Here is a 19,726-nt window from a genome sequence, read left to right on the forward strand (position 1 = left end):
ACAACCACAGTCACATGACATTAACAATTGACTAATATTCCCAAACTCCAGCAGAATTTACATACCTGACATTTCTATTTCTGTTGACAGCATGATAATAAATTGCTCTCCACAAGTCCGCTGCCTAGGTATAATCTTTGACTCAGAACTATGCTTTGTTTACCACATCGACTGTATATCTAACTGATGTTACATACAGCTAAAAAACAATTCCATAATACACACACATCTCAAACAAGGCACTGCAAAACTTTCATTCATGCACTTAGCATCTCCCACTTTGACTATTGCAACTCCCTCCTTACTGGTCTTCCCCGAATCAAACAGTCACCCCTATAATCTATTTTGCATACAGCAGTTTGATTGATTTTCCATGCAAATTGTTCTCCCACTACTAAGTCACTTTGTCAGTCTCTACATTGGTAGCCTGTTTTTCACCAAATCCAATATAAAATACTTCTACTAACGTACAAGGGCATCAACAAAACTGCGCCAACATACATCTCCTCACTTGTCTCAAAATATCTCACATTTCCGGTTATAGGCCATTTTTCGGGCTGCACCCACTTTGTGGCGTTCCCTCCCTTGCATAATAAAACTTTCCTCAAGTCTTCAAACCTTCAAGCGTTCTCTGAAAACCCATCTCTTCAGGGAAGCTTATCAAATTCCTCAACCACCCTCTTATCCTCCCTAGGGTAACCTATTGCTACCCCTTTACACAGTTCATACAAGAAAACAACCCTTTGACCAACATTGCTGTGTGACTGGATCAAATAGCTCACTAAGCAATTTTTAACTTTGCAATCTGGCTGGAACAATATGTAATATGTAGTACTGTATCAAACTCCTCTTGTCACATAGATTGCAAGCTTGCGAGCAGGGCCCTCTTACCGCTCTGTCTGAATTACCCAGTATTGTTTTATTGTCAAGAGCTACGGAATTTGCTGGCGCTATATAAGTAAATGTTGATGATGACATATGATGTAGTGAGTAGAGAGGCTTGAAATATTCATAGAAAATGCCTCCCACCACCTCTTTACTCTGTTATCACATGACCACCAAGGAGCTCACTTCCTGATTGGCTCAGAAAAGAGACCGAATAAATCTACCACACAGATTGATTTTCAAATGGAACCCTGTGTTATTGGAGAGCCTCCTGGAAAAATAATCTTCAGCTTCATGTGAAAGAAGTACAAGCCTGATATTTAAAAAACAAACAGCAAACAAACAAAGCAACTCCTATGGGGGATTGCACATTTAAAGCAACATAGTTGCTTTATCAATTAACATTTTGCCTCAAACAGTGCTTAATAAATATTGCTATTCTTGTTTGTTCTAGTAGGAAAGTATGATGATTCAGAACTGGGAGTGTAAGGGTCAGAAGTGATGTGATGTCTGATGAAGATATTGCCTTGTGACACTTTGGTACCTAGTTGCATCACTTCTGTTCCTAAGCAACCAAATGTATTTGCTATCTGCAATGTGTAAACTTTTTTTTCAGTGCGCACAGCCAAATTGTTTACTATGAGCCTGATTCATTAAGGAACTTAAATTAAGAAGTTTCTTTTTTTAAGTCTCCCAGACAAAACAATGTTACAATGTAAGGGGTGAAAATTAGTTTTCTGTTTTGCACATAAGTTAAATACTGGCTGTTTTTTCATGTAGCACACAAATACTTGATAGCTTATTTGTACACTGACATTTAAAGTTGATATTTGTGTGCTACATGAAAAACAGACAGTATTTAACTTATGTGCAAAACAGAAAACTAATTTTCACCCCTTACATTGTAACATGGTTTTGTCCGGGAGACTTAAATAAGAAACTTCTTAATTTAAGTTTCTTAATGAATCAGGCCCTATATGTTAAAATAATTCATGTTAGTAGCAAATGTCTGCGTATGTGGCTGATTGGCTAACAAAAATGCCTAGCAAGCATTGTAGTTGTTGGAGCATGTACCATTAGTGCTGTTATTAGGAATATTTACACATTGCACAAATTATCCATGGTCCACTCTTAGTACATACATTGTCTGGTTTATATATTCACTAATGCGTTCATTAGGAATCAAAATTAACTATTTAGTTAACATGACTGCAGGCATTCATCAAATTAGTAATTGATTGTGCCATCATAAAGAGGATTAATCTCACCCCAATAAATACATTTAACTGTTTTGGAACTTTAATTATAGTAACATTTATACATGTATTTATATTTCTTATTTCTAGGGCAGAACATAAACCTGCTGGATGAAATTGCTACTAAGCAGCAGTCACATTAATTTTAATGAAGAGCTATGAATAATATTGTGTATAAAGTGATACAAGAATATATGCCATTCTCTGTTGCTGCCATTGCAAAACCATGCACTAGTATATACAAGTGAGAACATACTTGCCAACTTTGGAGATCAGCCCCCCAGGAGATCTTCAAAGTTGGCCATGTCTGGAGGACGTGGCCACACTAATTGCGTCATTTGGCTCCTCTTCCTAAACATTACTCATTTAAGCCAGGAGGATGCGATGGATTAGCTCCGCCCCCACCCACTTCACCAACGAAGCTGCCATGATTTGGGAAGTTGTTCTGCCCTCCCGGTAGTCCGTGAGAGCTCCCAAAAATTTAGCAACTATGACTAAGAATGGTTCCCCACTGGTGTTGTGTTTGCAACATGTGAAAATGTATATAAATGCTATGCATCAGTGCATGCATTTTGTTATGTGCTTCACACACATTATACCCATATGCATTGAATGCATTTTCATGCGTTTGCAAATGCTTCCAGAAACAAGCAGCAAGAAGCTTTTCACAGTTTTGTCAATAGACTATTCATTTCAATAGTTTCCAGAATGTAGAAACCCCATTAAAATAAATGAGCTATTTAAATTAATGGGGGAAGTTTTGTTAGTTATTGGGCTTTGCCATACCCTCCCTATAATCCATTGCCCAGTGTAGCTGTGGGTGTGGAATGACTGGAGTGACAACTCTCAGTAGTGGAACATAACTCAGCATGCCATACAGAGCTAGACTACAGAACAGAGAACTGGAATTTCCCAGCATGCACAGCTCACAACCTCACTTCCTGACAGGCACTGGCAAGTAATACATTTAGAGCCTGCACCAATGCTATAAAGTCTATGTTGATTCCCAGTAAAACAAAGTGACAATGAGCATGGGGTCCCCCTGTGAACGTGGAAAGCAGCCCCAGCCTGGTCAGCATAGGGCTGGAGCATCTAATACCCTATTCACACTGCCGATAAGACCCGAGATTTTGCCCAGGTCTAGGCTCAGTGTGAATGGATCCAGGGGCATCTACCCAGGTCGGATGACCCGGGAATTAGACCTGGGTCTTTTGCAGGGTTAGTCCCGGGTAGCCGCCAGTGTAAATGGTCAGACCCGGGTTTTTCAACCTGAGTCTCCCCGAACACCATTGAAAAGTAAAAAAAAAAAAAAAAAAAAAAAATCATCATCAGAAGAGGAGCCAATCAGAGCTCCTCTTGTGATGTTGCCAGGGAGAACCGGGAAGACCCGTGTTCAGTGTGAACATGGTCTACCCGGGAATTTGCCGGGGTCGGAGGCTCTGTCTCCGGGCAATATCCTGGGTTCATATACCTGGTATATTGCAGGGGCGGCAATCTGAAAGTGGTATTAGGGAGGAAGAGGGACAACAAGCAGGCCCCCTCCTCCCAAAGACTACCAGCAGAGCACTGAAAAGTGCTGTGGCTCTTCCCAAGACCTCTGGGTGCCAACTTTGCCACCCCAATTATCTGTGTACAATGTTAAGGGGCCCATAAAACCCATTATACAGTATAAAAAGGTTTTTTTTGTCTGTTTTTTTAAAAAACACACATACTTTTTTAAAAATCCATGTTATATAAATAAATACTACCCGATACCCTTATTCACCACTTTTTTTACACCGCCATAATTAAATGGCATTCCTGCTGTTTTTAATTCAAGGGGAATTCTGTAATGCTAATAGAATGCCAAACCAGATTTTGTTCTTTTAAGCCAATGGGAAATAATTGCCTTTAATTTGTAATCTAAAAGGAATACCAAACTATATTTTCTTATTTTAATCTAATTCAAAACATATTTCTTTTGTAATTAAAAAGAGAATGCCAAACCAAATATTTGTCTTTTAATTACTGCATATGACGTTCTTCTGCAGAATGACGGTGAACTCAAATGACAACTACAGCGCCGCGGGCATTTAATATTTTTTTAATCAATTTTTTTAGCTGACAGGTAGCTAACAGCAAACGGCAGGCTGCCTATCATGTAGAAATGTAGAAGAGGAAAATGGTTGCAGGGTGTCACTACTGCAGGGGTGGGGGTTAAGGATAAAGGAAGCAGGGGGGTTAACAAAAATGGCTGTAGGAGGGAGGTAATGAAAAGAACTGCAGGGGGGAAGGTAATAAAAATGGCCAAGGGGGTAATTAAATGGCTGAGGGGGTATTTAAAAATAAAAAAAGATCTGTCTAAATTTGAACACTGGAGAATACTCCTTAATATTCATATTCAGGAGAATTTCTATGCGCCTATACATTGGTAGTGGGGGGCGGTTGGAGGGCGTGATGGGTGTATTAGCTTAGGGCGGCCAAAACCCTTAATCAGGTCCTGCCTAGGCAGATTTGGAAACTTGCTGGACACATCCTCACGGCGGTTCTGATCGCCCAGAACTGGAAGTTCTCTGACACCCCATAATTCTAGCCCTCATCAAGTATGTTTGTCAAGTGTGTGAACTAAAACACATCACTAGCCTGATCCGTGATCGCACCAACCAGTTTCTTTCTGGTTAGAATACTTGGACTGATTTCTTTGGCACGTTATGATTTCTTTTTTCTTTCACTGTTGCTTCTTCTTCCGTATCCTGAGAACTATGCTGGTTGTTTGCTCTTATCCCCCTTCCTCCCCCCTCTACTAACACCCTCTCCTTTCCTGAAATTCTTTATGATCATCTAAATTAATGAAAACATAAGTATCTATTCAATCCTATCTAGTCACGTATGTGTTACTCCTTGTCTATGATATGATGTCCTGACTTTGTTTATGTATATCTGATACTTCATTCTCATCTTCTCTCCCCTCTTTTTTTTTATTTTGTCCCCCCATCCCCACGGATTTGTTTGCTTCTTTCGGATTGTGAAACCATACAATAAAATCATATTTAAAAAATAAAACAAAACCATGCTGCCACGCAACCGGACACCTAATTATTAAGTGGACATTGTTATAGCAGATTCCACACTCACGCCATAGCCGTAGACAAAGAACTGGGCCACAGCGAATGGGGTACCATGCACTATGATACGTCAAGTAAAGCTGGGTACACACTACAGAAATTTCAACCAACTTTTTATGCCGAGCCATTTTACATGCGATCGATGTTCCGATCGCTCGGTCCATGGACTGCATACACACTAGCCTTGTTTAGGATGATAAAGGGAAGAGAGGACGTCCCTTTAGCGACTTTTTACAGCCATGTTGTCGTGAGCAATGAATGTAATTTCGTACTCACTGTTGTGGATCGGTCGGAAGTTTATACACACTACACAAGGGAAACGAGATTGGAACGAAAATATTAAACGGTACGACCAACCAAATGAGGCGATAATCGTCCATTTGGATAGACTTTCGACCATCGTGTCACTGCACACACTGACCCGACTTTTGAACGAGTGGTCGTATGTAGGCTGATTTAGCCGATTATTGGATGAAAACTGTGTAGTGTGTACCCACCTTAAGCGACTGCACAGCACAAGACCAGACCTACTTCAATTGCTGCATACTTCGGGACTTTAGATACAGTCTGGGGACAATTAGCAAAGCATTTGAGACCTTTAAGTGTGATATGCTATATATCATTACAATATGAATATTTTTTTCAACCCAGAGCTGACAGGTGAATGGAATACTGCCCATCTGTGTTGCTGTGTACAGCACCAACATATACAGTTTGTTTAGATCTCATAAACATCCAAGTATGATGCAACTACAGCAAATAGCATGGTAATAGTCATACTAATGACAAGGGTGCTTACCTGTGCTTGAGAGAGTGCTACGTGGCTTTATCTGTTTTATCATACTTACACAATCACTGTTACAATATTAAATCTTCCTTACATAAGGGTTCATATCTATTTATTTTATTCTGCCTTCCTCGCCATCAGTCCACCCTACAGATATACTATGCAGATTGTTGTTTAAATACTAGTATGACACACACAGCTACATTTGAAAATACAAGAAGGGACAGTTAATGAAACTGGCGCACAGGTAACTCAAAGCAACAAGTCAAATTCTATCATTTTCTAGTAGCATTTAGGAATATCTGGTTGATATGTGTTACAGTAACCCTTTTGCAATTACCTGTATTCCATTTTTCACAATTGTCCCCAGAATGTTATTATATCCTTGAGTTATTTTATTTTTAGAAGGATGGGTTTATTTCACTTGTGCTCTGCAAGAGAACTGTTATAAAGTTTCTTCTAAACCCACTATATCTCTAAAAAAGCAATATAACTAGCATACTTCACTTAGGGGCCCCAAAGCCCTATCTGAAGTTAGATGCATACTTTCCGAGCCCCTACTTGTCATCACAAGAACCTGTGCTTTACTCTGGCCTATCAGGCTGATCTAAATGAGGACCAGACTGACCACCACTGCATCCAGAGTCAACCTTATCCCACAAGGAAAAAACCCAGTGGAATATTCCCTAAGTGGCAACACAGACCTGGGCTACAAGAGGACTTCTGGAACTCCAGAGCTCCTACAATCCTCTGACCTGGTTGAGTACCGCAATCGCCAGAGACTATACTGTACCTTAAGAGATGAGTGGAACGGGGGAGGGAAGGGGTATGGAAATACAGCCTGAGTACCGTATGAGTGTTTTCACACATATGCGGTCAGATTCAGACCTGCAGGGACACACTGATATGGCTGTCAGTAGGCTTATCTGTTGCCAGCGTCAGAGCGCTGGTGCACTCACCTTGTGGAGCTGTCCCTCCCGTATTCTCCCCCTTTCCCTTACAGCAAAACGAGTGCCCTGCACACGAAGTCAGGGGCTTTTCCCCCCTGCAGCGTTTGGGCGCTCGGACATCCCCCCACCCCTCCCCCCGTGGGCACTTCACAAGTGCCAGGTCATCTCCGTTTTAAATACAGAAACAAACTTAATAGGTCATAGGATCAACGCACAAGGCAATATTTCAGATAAGCTTATCCCTTTATTATAAATGCGAGTGTGATACTATATGCTTCTATGTGCATTAAACCTATGTACTAAAATTACTACACTATGTTGGCTTTTATCTGATATTTTGTATACAAGAGCAACAGTGAATATGTGAGGATTTCATGACGACAAACAGATAAGCCATAAGGTTCTTATTTCTGGCATGCACATTCACCATTGGAGGGGCTCGGTGTATATGGTATAAGCATGAAGTCTATACACTCTTTTCTGCACTATATGCTCTTGATCATCCTATCTCTGAATCTGCTTTGAGATCTGGATTATTGAAAACATTTCTAACACACATGTAATATTCAATCTATTGGTAAGCACATTGTACTATTAGTATCGTTATCTTAACAGTACTAAACTATTTTGGCGTCCTGTCCCTTCTCTCTTTATATATATATATATACACACACACACACACACACACACACACACATTACAGCTGGTTCTCTCCCTTTGGATATCTACTCAAGAGATATATATCAGTTCTAACATTGTATTTTAGCATCCTAGACATGGACATTTTTGTAAATATACCATCTTTTATTTTTTGAGATTTGTTCTTTAAAACCCATTTGATCTTACTTGTATCTCCTGTGCTCAATTCCACCTCTAACTAAAATCTGTCATCTATCTTTACATCACTATTCAAGCACCCAGTGATTACTCCTATTCTGAAAAAAAACCAAAACAAAATTGTAACCCATCTCTCAGCTCCCATGCACTTCCAAACTTCTCTAGAGAATTGCCTACACTCGCCTCACAGGCTTCCTTCAGTCAGGCTTTCGCGCTCAACACTCCACAGAGACTGCGCTGACCAAGGTTGTCAATGATCTGATCACAGCTAAAACTAAACGCCATTACTCTCTTCTAATCCTCCTGGATCTCTCTGCTGCATTTGACACTGTTGTCTGTTCTCTCCTCATACAAACGCTACAATCCATAGGTCTTCAAGGTACTCTCCTATCCTGGTTCTTATCCTACTTTTCTAATTGCTTTTTCACTGTTAATTTCTCTGTATCCACCTCTGATCCTTTGGATTTCAGTATCATCGTTATGCGAATGATACACACATTTATCTATCCTCTACTGATCTCTCACCATCTGTGTTGTCCCGCGTTACTGACTGTCTTTCTGCCATTTCATCTTGGATGTCTTCTCGCCAACTCCAACTCAATCTTTAAAAAACAGAGTTAATAATATTCCCACCCACCAATAGAAGCTTCCTGCCTGACATTTCTATTTCTGTTGACAACATGACCATAAATCCCACCCAACAAGCTCGCTGTCTAGGTGTAATCCTTGACTCACAACTATCCTTTGCTTCCTACATGAACTCTATATTTACATCATGTTACATACATCTAATAAACATTTCCAGAATACGCACATATCTCATACAGGACACTGCAAAACCTTTAATTCATGCACTCATCATCTCCCGCATCGACTATACAGTGCATATAAGAACCTACCTGCATATAAGTGTATACCTGCATGCATAAGACTGTAACACCACTGACACCTTTCACAGTAACCAGGGGCGGGCTGGGCCGGGGGGCAGGGGGGCATCGGTCCCCCGGGCCGCTCAGTCTAACCCCTGTTCGGGCCGCCACCCCCCGCCCCCCCTTCCCCCGGAGGATGCATGTTTTTGCTTTAATATTACCTGTGGCCGCATCACAAAACAAGCGATGTGGCCGCGTCATCAATGTCAGCGCACAGGCGGCCGCATCACATGACAGGCGATGCGGCCGCCTGTGCGCCCCCCGGGCTGAACTGTGCCAGCCCGCGCCTGACAGTAACATATTGTCTTTCAAGCAAGGCAGAATAAAAGGGGGGGGGGGCATTATATTCACAAGCCATCTATTGTATTTTCATATTGGTAGGCACTTTAGATAACTCCCCTGTCACCTTTGTGAATATTTATGACCAAAATCAAGACTGGGCTCCCTTTTATTCCAGCTTTGATAAAAAAAATAAAAAAAAAATAAAAAAACACAGTATAGAAAGGGGGAACTTATAATGGCAGAATACTATATTGAATGGAAACTTAGATCAATGTAGAACTCTTCTTATTCTTCTGCCTTTGCAAGTAAGCATTGCACGTCCTACTGAAGAATCACTTATTGTTTGATTCTTGTAGGGCCTGTATCCTCTAGCTAAAGAATTATATGTCCTTCTCTGTAATACATGAGATTTACAGGCGTTTCTTCTTTTATGCTTTCTAGTTGGAGCTTAAATAAATCTTTATTGCAAGATAAAGTGATTAAACCACTTGAGTAATATTTATTTTTAAAAAAGTCACAAGATATAGGTAATATGACCCACTGGGATGCCCACAGAGCTGTAATTCGAGGTAATCTTTAATACAGACTCCCATATTAAACGAGAATGAGGCAAAAAAATGCAAGTATATATAAAAATACATTTAAAAAGCAGGATGTGGATAGTCTTTTGAAGGTGGGAGGGGAACTAAATATTCTTATATCTGCCTCCACATAGAGGAACTTAAGACGGCTGAAGCAGAATTATTATAGAAAGGAAAACTATTGGCCCATAAACTTTGAACAAAAATTGCATATATAAATATTCTGTTAAGAACAAGATCGGCACTGTTATATTTGACCCAGCAGAAATAGTTATGAAAATACTTCCTTTTATTTAACTCAAAACACAATTTAAGATAATGTAAGGAAATAAACTAATTCCTGCTGGGGTGTCGCTTGCCTAGGCTAAATCGGTGCAGGGTATAGCAATTGGGGAGGAAGATATGCTCTGAAGGAATAGCTGATGCAATACAAGGACAAAAGACAGGATAAGCCCCAGGCCAAGGTGGCTTTACAGATACTTATTATAAAACTTTTGAATGCATCCTGCTTCCTCATTCATGTAATTTACTTAACATTATGGAAGGTAAGCGACTGTCACCTCAAACATTAAAGGCTAGAATTACTTTAAGCCATAAGGTTGGTAAAGATCCAAACTCAAAATTCTAGGTACTAGATTAAACCAAGTGTTACCTGAGCTCACCGGAGGACAGACAAGGTGCCTAAACTACTATCTTGCCTAGGGCCCCATGAGACCTTAATAAGGTTCTGGGATTAGGTGAATAGTAGCAATTAAAATGAATGTGCTCCTGAGGATTTTATATTATTTTCAAACAATTCCTGTCCACGTGTCTGAGTATGTTATTAAACAAATGCAAAAATCTAGAGAATCTCAAAATGTATCTGGTTAGGAAAACCTCCTAGACTAAGATTATTGGGCCTGATTCATTAAGGTTCTTAAATGAAGAGGATTCTCATTTCAGTCTCCTGGACAAAACCATGTTACAATGGAAGGGGTGCAAATAAGTGTTCTGTTTTACACATAAGTTAAATACTGACTGTTTTTTCATGTAACACACAAATATCAACTTTAAATTTCAGTGTACAAATAAGCTATCAAATATTTGTGTGTTACATGAAAAAACAGTCAGTATTTAACTTATGTGTAAAACAGAACACTTATTTGCACCCCTTCCATTGTAACATGGTTTTGTCCAGGAGACTGAAATGAGTATCCTCTTCATTTGAGATCCTTAATGAATCAGGCCCATTATCTTGATTAGATACTACTACAATGCACTACTGGCATTGGCAGGGGATTGCCAAATATTAAGAAATATTATCATGTCACCAATTTAAGACCACTTTTGGCATGGTTTAAATTGCCAACACCTTAAATATGAGTGCAGATTAAAACAGATAGTACAGGAGTGGCCTCATTTGTGTCCATGTTAGCCTCTTTGGGAGTAAGGATTTGGCGATCCTCTTCTGTACAACCCCACTCATGGAAGAAACTGAAACATGGTCCCAACTTAGTGTATGACTGTGGCTGGATCACGTAGAAATAATTTATTGTATAAATTTATTTTAATTAGTGGCCGTCTACTGACGAAATAAGTAGACATCAATTTATATCATTGCAAATGTACTGATTTTTTTATACCATGTTATATTTTGGTAGTAGAAATGTACTGATTTATGAGGCAGTAGGCATATGTGTGGAGTAAATGTGTTTTCTGCACTGTCTGAAGGAAGAAAATGTCATGTTAATTAGACCTTTTCAACACTTGTTTAGCTTGGACACGCGGCAGGGGGGTAATTAGACATGCTATTGGACTTTCTATCTCTGTAGACTCAGGGTTCAAGTAATTTAGGATATCACAGATTTATGTCAATTTTGTAACTTAAATTGTGTTAAATGCAAGATTAGTGACTATTGTATACAGATGGAAAACATTCAATGTAAAATCTCAGACACTACAGTGCCAGTTAAGACAGGGGCTGGGTTACCTCCTGCCAGGGTAGGCCTGAAAAACTGTATAAAAAGAGCACTGTTTGACCATGTAATGTATCATTCCATCTGCAACTTCTGGAGAATCGCCAGTACCTCAAACTAGCGTGTAAAAGTCCTTGTCAGGGCTCTTGAGCAATAAAAGATCACTACTTGAAGATTCTGCCTGAGACTATTGCCTGCTGTATCCTGTGACCAACAGAGAAGAGCTTACAATCTAACCTGTTTCCTGGCTGTCCTGTGATGAACCCAACATCTCTGTGTCAATGTTCTGCCCGCTACCCAGAAGTCCTGATCCATAGTAAACGGTCAGGAGGTACCAGTCAGTCCACAGCAAAGAGGTACTGCAGCAGCTATAACAGCTTCCCCAGAAGTAAGCGGTTCTGGGTGCCACAGAGGAGACTAGTGGTGGCAGTCGAATTCTCTTACACAACTATAGAACAGATGACATTCGCAGTCAGCAAGTGTCTGGTGGCAGGTGACACAAGTAGGAGTGGTCAGTAACAGTCGGTTACTTACGGTGAGAAGGAAACCCAGATAAACTGTGCAGGAAAAACATGCTTTTGTTCCTCCCTTTTCCCTACAGACCAGGTGGCAAAGTAAGCCCATCCGTTCACAACGACTTTATAGATGGAGCACACTTTAACCTCAATATCCAAGAGACCCAACATCTCCCGACCTAGACTGTAAATACTGTAAGTATTTAGATGTTTGTTAATTTCTACAAACACTACCAAGGGGTCACCTGTTCAGAACTCTTATCCCCTTTGAGAGAAAATTGTATTATTCATCCATGAGAAAGGTATTATTTCCATATGCTACAATATGTTGATTTGTTAAATCAGAGCCTCTGGTGAAATATGGCACAGACTGTGAGATGATTCCTGGATAAAAATTAGACAGAGGGTGGCTAAGTTCTCCATCTTCATTTTAATTAAGGAAAATATGTATAAGATCTGTTCAAGGTGGTACATGGTGCCTGTCAAACAAACTACAGATAAATATCTGTTTGGGCGCTCTTTTGCCAAACTGTTTGTAATCTAAATAGAGGTTCTGATAAATTAGCAGTCCATAACAACATATACTTCCTCCTATACAAGTTGTTAAAACAGAACCTGGTTTATAGCAGCTATGGAAAAGATAACTTATCTTCTAAATGACAAAGCAGATACATTTATACAGATATGTGAACTATTGTTCTAGGGATAGAGCCATTATACACAACTCTCCTAAGTTAGGTTCCAGAAATAATTGTTGTATGATAAATACTCCTTTCCCCACACTCCATCCTCATACATCTCCCTACTATAGGCTCGGTCAACCTATGGCTCTCCAGGTGAAACTACATATCCCAGAATGCCCTGCCAGCTATTGTCAGGCTATCTAATGGCAAAGCATGCTGAGGGTTGTAGTTTCACAACACCTGGAGAGCCACAGGTTGGCTAGGCTTGCTCTACTGTGTTTACACCAGGCCTGTCCAACCTGCAGCCCTCCAGATGTTGTTAAACTACAAGCCCCAGCATGCTTTGCCGGTAGACAACCAGTTGATAGCTGGAAGGGCATGCTGGGACTTTTAGTTTAACAACATCTGGAGGGCCACAGGTTGGACAGGCCTGGTTTACACCCTCCCCACCTTTCCCGTTTTCCTATTAAGTTACTAAACACTCTTCTATAACACAAAGTTTACATACTCAACAATGCGGCTCAAATTGTGTTTTGTTTAGTTGAATTTGTCACAATTGTACATATTTATCATATATTGACATTGTCATGCTGAAAGAAAAAAAAAAGTTTTACAAAACTATTTTAGAAGAAAACATTACACAAGCACAATACGTCATGTATAATACATTAACATTCTTCCAGCTCTGGTCTGCTAAGCAATGAATAATAATAAAAACTTTCTGTACCGGTTAATCCCCAAAACTAAACAAAAACATAATCAATCAATTAATACATCAGTAGATATATCCTTTCTATAGGGACTTGGCATGTCATCATCATTTATTTATATAGCGCCAACATATTCCGTAGCGCTTTACAATTGAGGACAAACACAGTAAACTATTAAACAACCTGGGTAAAACAGACAACCATCATCCGAAACCTCATGAGCTCATCTGCAGAACACGATTGATATATTTTGCAGAACCGATACAGCTGCCAAAATTGATTTATTTTAATCCTACTGCATTATTAAAATCTCTAAATATAAAAACACAGGAGCAACTAACAACATCCACAACTATATAAGTTGCATGAGCTTATCAGAACTGAATATATTTTAAATTAAGTTGTATATGGGTGGAAATTTAAGTCTACACTCTTCAACCTCCACATTACTGAGCCACTATGCAGCCCTTTTGTGAGAACCCAATGACATAACAGACACTACCTTACTGATATTTATGCAATTCATTAATGTTATTACCTAATGTATACAAGACAATAAGATACCCATAAATATCTATGCAAAATAACTAACATCATTGTGATGTCTGAGCTCACCAATTACAAAGTTATCCCACGCTGTCCATTCACTGAAACGGAGGTACTTTTATATGTTCACTTCACTGCACGTTGTATTGATGTGTGTTTTGACTTCTCTGGTTAATTGTATTTATTCAGAAACAGGGACGTTGCCGAATAAGTATTAAAGAATAGAATAACAAGAGCCATTTAATGTCCTTCCTGCTAGCGCTTCTTCTGTCACATAGTGCACTCTAATTTTAAACAAGTGTTAGGGAACTATGCTGGCCACACAATACAATATTGGGCATTTGGGAAGTGCTGATGGCCTGAAAATTAAAGTCAAGTCCAAAAATAATCTGATTTAGATTTATTGGATCACTCTTGGAAATGTTGGTGAATGCAGTTCACAGTGGACAACTATTACCCTGTGTGCGGACCATCTCTCTCATAAACAGGCCCCGGGTATGCTGGATGTGTGTTACAATGCAGACACTGATGTAAACACCAAGATGCATTATCCTCTTGGTAGGCAGCATCAGGCCATCAACTTGTTTTACAATTACACATTTTGGATACTTACACTAAGCAACTAAATACTCAAAGTTCACGTACCTGGCACAGATGTTGCCTAAAAAAAGTAAACCTGCTGCAGATTTTGGGGTGTGTGTGAGGGTTTGTGCAACATTTTACAGAGTATGTATATGTTAAAAATTCATGACTTAACACCAGCTGTTTGTGTATATAATTTGCATAATAGAAAACACAGAATACCTCAGAACAACAGTGTCCCTATTGTGGATTCTGGCTCAGTGGTAAAGCTAAACACAATCTTACGGCTATGAAACTGCCACAGTCTCAGGCATGGAACTTGTGAAAAGGCTGTAAGTACAAAGTTAATGTAAAGATAATTATTCTCTTTTCTTTATATGGCGTCAGTGGTGGAAGTGGGGGTGTATACTATGGTATGCCACACCGTCACTTCTACTGTCTTCATTGTAAAACTATAAAATATTTAAATTCCCATTACATTTTTCATACCGCCACTTCTAAATTTTCACTTTGACCACTGTATGGTGCCACAAAGGGTCTGCAGCTGTGTGCATAGAGCATGGGACAAAACAGAACACGGCATATAGGGCAGAGCAAAAACAAAAACAAAGTGCAATAAAATCATTACAGCTGTGAACTGGTGCATAGGGAAATGAGGCAACAAGGAGTTTGAGAGCATTGAGAAACTAGGAAGGGGAGGGAGAAGAGGCTTGAACTAAACAGGCTGAACATGTGCACAGCAGTATGGGCACAACTAACAGGGTCAATGCAGTGATGGGGATGGGAGGACAGGGAAGAGGAGGAGAACCAAGGGCAGGAGGATAGTGTCAAGGTGCAAAATGAGACTGCAGAGCCAGAGGCAAACAGGAGGAGGACATGTTGGTTAGAGGGTCTTGCTTGTGGGAGCTTACAATATAAAGGGGAGAGAGCAAACGCACAGGAAACACAAAGTCAGGGTGAGGAGATGAGAATTCTGTAGGGAGAGATGAACAAGATGGCAGAATAAGGAGGGTGTAAGAAAGAGGGAGAGGTGAACCATGATTGGTGAAGAAAGTTCATGCAGAGGCAGGTTGAGGAGGGGCCAGAGGAAGTTAGACAGATGAAGGGTAGGCTTTCTTGAACAGGTGGGTTTTGAGGAATCTCTTGAAGATTTCTAGGCTAGGAGAAAGCCTGATAGAACGAAGGAGACTGTTTCAGAGAAGGGGGGCAGTACAAGATAAATCTTGAATGCAAGGAGCGAGATAAGTGATAATCAGATGGGAGGGGAGGCGGCAGTCATTGGCTAGCCATAGTATTAATTAAGAGGAGGTTGGAGACAAATGGAGCAGTGAAGTTGGAGAGGGCTTTGTAAGTGAGACGAATTTGAAGAGGATTCTATAGCGGAGGGGCAGCCCGTGCAGTGCTTGACAGAGAGGCGAAGCAGATGTAGACCGGCGAGAGAGAAAGATCAGTTGGGCTGCAACATTGAGTATGGACTGAAGAAGGGCGACACGGGAGCTGGGGATACCAGTAAGGAGGAAGTTGCAGTAATCAAGGCGGGAGATGATCAGAGAATGGATAAGCGTTTTAGTGGCATCAATAGAGAGGGAGACTGACACAGGCGATGTTGCGGAGATGGAATCAGCAGAGTTAGATAAGGAATTGGATGAGGAGGATGAAAGAGGAAGAAGTCGAGTAGGACACCCAGGCATCAAACTTGGGGAAAATAGATTATGGTATTACCAATAGTGATGGAGAGGATGAATAGGAAGGAGTCTACTGAGGGAGGGAAGACTATAAGTTCAGATTTGTCCATATTAATTTTAGGAAGTATTGGGACATGCAAGAAGGGATTGCAGAGAGACAGAAGCACACCTTAGTGAGGATAGAAGAGGAGGTCAGGAGAAGAGAGGTAGGATTGGGTATCATCAGAATAGACTAGTACTGGAGGTTGAAAGAACTAATAAGTGAAAAAGAGATGTACAAATAAAAGAGCAGAGGGCCAAGAATGGAGCACTAAGGGAATGCAAATGGGAAGTGGGAAGATGGGGAGGAGCCAGGGGTAGAAACAGATAGAGCGGTTAGTGAGATAGTAGGTGATTTAAGAGAGGACAGTGTCAGAAATGCCAATGAAGAGCAGTGCAGCAGTAGAGGATGATCAACTGTATAGAAGGCAGCAGATAGGTCCAAGAGAACAAGATGGGAGTAGTGGCCTTTATATTCGGCAGATAGAAGGTCATTAGGGACTTTGGCCAGGGCGGTTTATGTGGAGGGGCGGAAACCAGAATGGTGAGAATCGAGGATGAAGTTGTTGGAGAGGTAATTAGTGAGAGTAGTTGAGCAATTTAGAAGCAAAATGAAGGCGAGAGATGGGACAATAATTGGACAGGGTGGTGGGATCACATTTTTTTTTTTATAAGAATGGGGGAGACAATAGCACTTTTGAAGGATGAGGGGAGGATAACAGAGGAGAGAGATAAGCTGAATAGGTGGGCTTGGTGGGAGTGAAGGGGATCTAGGGAGCAGGTAATGGGGGGGGGGGGGAATATAGGTAGGTAACAGACTTACTCATCCAAGGTGGAGCACATAAGGTGATGGTTGGAGAGCAAGGGGGGGCAGTACAAATTTGTGGGAGATTTCATTTCTGATGGCCTCAATTTAAGGTGAAGAATGTAGCAAAGTCAGTGTCAGCAATGGAGGGTGGAAGGGGGTAAGCAATTGAAAGTAGCGATGGGTATTTGAGATATTATGAGAGATTTAAAGGAGGATTGCTTGGCTAGGAAATGGACAGAGCTGTAAGAGAAGAGGATCAACCTAAAATGAAGAAAATCTGCCAGAACGAGATTTTCTCCAGTGGCATTCAGCGTTTTATGAACATAGTTTTAGGAAACTTGTAAGTTTAGAGTGCCACAGTTGGGGGTTGGAACATCAGAGGGAAACAGAATTGGTGGGGCAGGCAGAGTCAAGGGCAGATGACAGTGTCATAGACGGAGGTCGCCTGTTTGGGACAGGTCTGTATAAAGGGAAAAGGGGAGTTTCAAGGAAGAAGACAGCAGGGTCAAGATTGCACCAAGTGAGTGTGTTTGGGTGACGGGAGAGATAAGGAGAGGAGATGCTAGTCAGAAATCTATCAAGAATTGGGAAGTGAGGCCAGGGCGCGGTAAATAACTGCAATATGGATATGGAGAGGATATTGGAAGAGAACTTAAAGAAAGGCTCAGGAGGGATGATAGTGCAAGTGGGGAAAAAGGGTCATGCCCACGCTGAGCCAAGACAGTAGACAGGCCTGACGTATGGGTGAAGGAAAGCCCCCCCCCCCCCCCCCCCCATATGAGAAAACAGCAGAAGTGGTGTCAGAGGTGGATAGCCAGGTTTCAGTAATGGCAAGGCGGTAAAGGGAAATATGGATGAGATTGGCAGGATTACAGGTACGCAAGGGTGCACTGGGTCTAAGATGAAGAATAGGGCAAGGGGTGAGTATAGGTATAACACATGAGTAAAGAGGGATGGTATGAGGAAAAAGGAAGGAGAGGAAAGAAAAGATGAATAGAGGAGAGAAAGCGAGAGAAGGAGATGGATGGAGGGTATGGGGGCACTAAGTTGGGGAGCCACAGGGTGAGAGAACACAGTAGGGAAGAGGAATGGGGCAGAGGGAAGTGACAAAAGGCAGAAAGGGAGGCAACAGAAATATGATTCAATTAACAGTGATTTGAGCATACAGTCTACAGAGAGGTATCAAAATAGAGTACCAGAATAGAGAAATTAAATTGAGGTACATGATACAGTAAATTACAGTGCAAACAATGGGTACTATGCTAGCTGAGATGTAAAAAGTCCATGAACAACGATCAGGAGGATGACCAAAACAAGTCAGAAAACAGATTGAATCAGAGGGCGATCTGGTGTGGAGACTGATAGCTTTAAACAGAAGATGCAGGGCCTACTAACAGGAAGCCTGGAACTTGCAGGTGGGTGACTGGTTCAGACTCAAGTAGAGAAAGAGGGCCAGGTCAGGAAGATAAGAGATGTCACTAGATGGAGCTCTAAAGGACATGTTAAGAGCAGTGATGGTCTCAGGGAATGATACAGAGCAATAAGGGGGCAGCCAAGGCAAGGAAGAAAAGGTCCATGTGCAATGAGCTCGAGCAGCACAGTAGATTCAAAATGATTAGGCCAAAACCACGGCTTAGATTGGCTATTTTAGCAATCATTTATTTAGTGTAAACAAATTCACACATTTTGGTGTTAAATATGTAGTATTGTAGTCCCTCCCAGGATTAAAATCACTCATGCTGAGTGATTGAAAATCACTGCAATGTTTGAATAGGGCACTAAACATTTTGCTTAATAAGCAACATTAATATTTTTAATTAACAATTTTATTTCACTTTTGTGAATATTTATACAGATTTGAAGAATCACACGAGCCAGTGCTAGATCATGCTTGGAGCTCCACTGCTAAAATGCCATTGCTATATTCCAGAGGTGTAAAGAAATGTGTGGTTATTTCCCTTTTAGCTGTCACATCCAACAGTGGTGTCCTTGAAATAGTGATGATCTAAAACAAAGCTATCCAGACCAGTAATTCTCAGCGTTCATCTCTACACACTCATGCGACAGACCTTGAGGAAGGTGAATGTGGGAAATATAGTCAAGGGCAGTTAGATTACATAGTACTACAATGAAAACACATTAAGATGTGACTCTTAAGCCAATTCGTTATATAGGACAAATGAGCGCAAGTTCTGCTTAAAGCTGCCAAATGGAATAGGTTCAAACACATAAAAATGTTTTTAAAGTACTGTACTTTGTCTAGTAGCCTTTAGTTTTAAATTTGACCACAAATCTTTTAAAATCATTGTGTATGGTCTTTTATAAGCTGACATGCAGCACACTATAATAAATGAGGATAATCATTTTGTTAATTGACATTAGTACACAAATTCACTCCCTATTGACGTAGTGGAAGCACATGTACGGCTTAACCTGAGTAACACTAGATTCAATAGGATTGGTGTAGGGGAGTTATCAGACCCTCTTCTCAGCTTTCATTTATTTAGTACATTCTAAAAAAGGACAGCTAGAATCTGATTGGTTGCTATAGGCAACATCTCCACTTTTTCAAACCTCCAGTTTAGTAAACAT

Source organism: Mixophyes fleayi, chromosome 2 (genome assembly GCF_038048845.1).
Source record: "Mixophyes fleayi isolate aMixFle1 chromosome 2, aMixFle1.hap1, whole genome shotgun sequence".
Lineage (NCBI taxonomy): Eukaryota > Metazoa > Chordata > Amphibia > Anura > Limnodynastidae > Mixophyes > Mixophyes fleayi.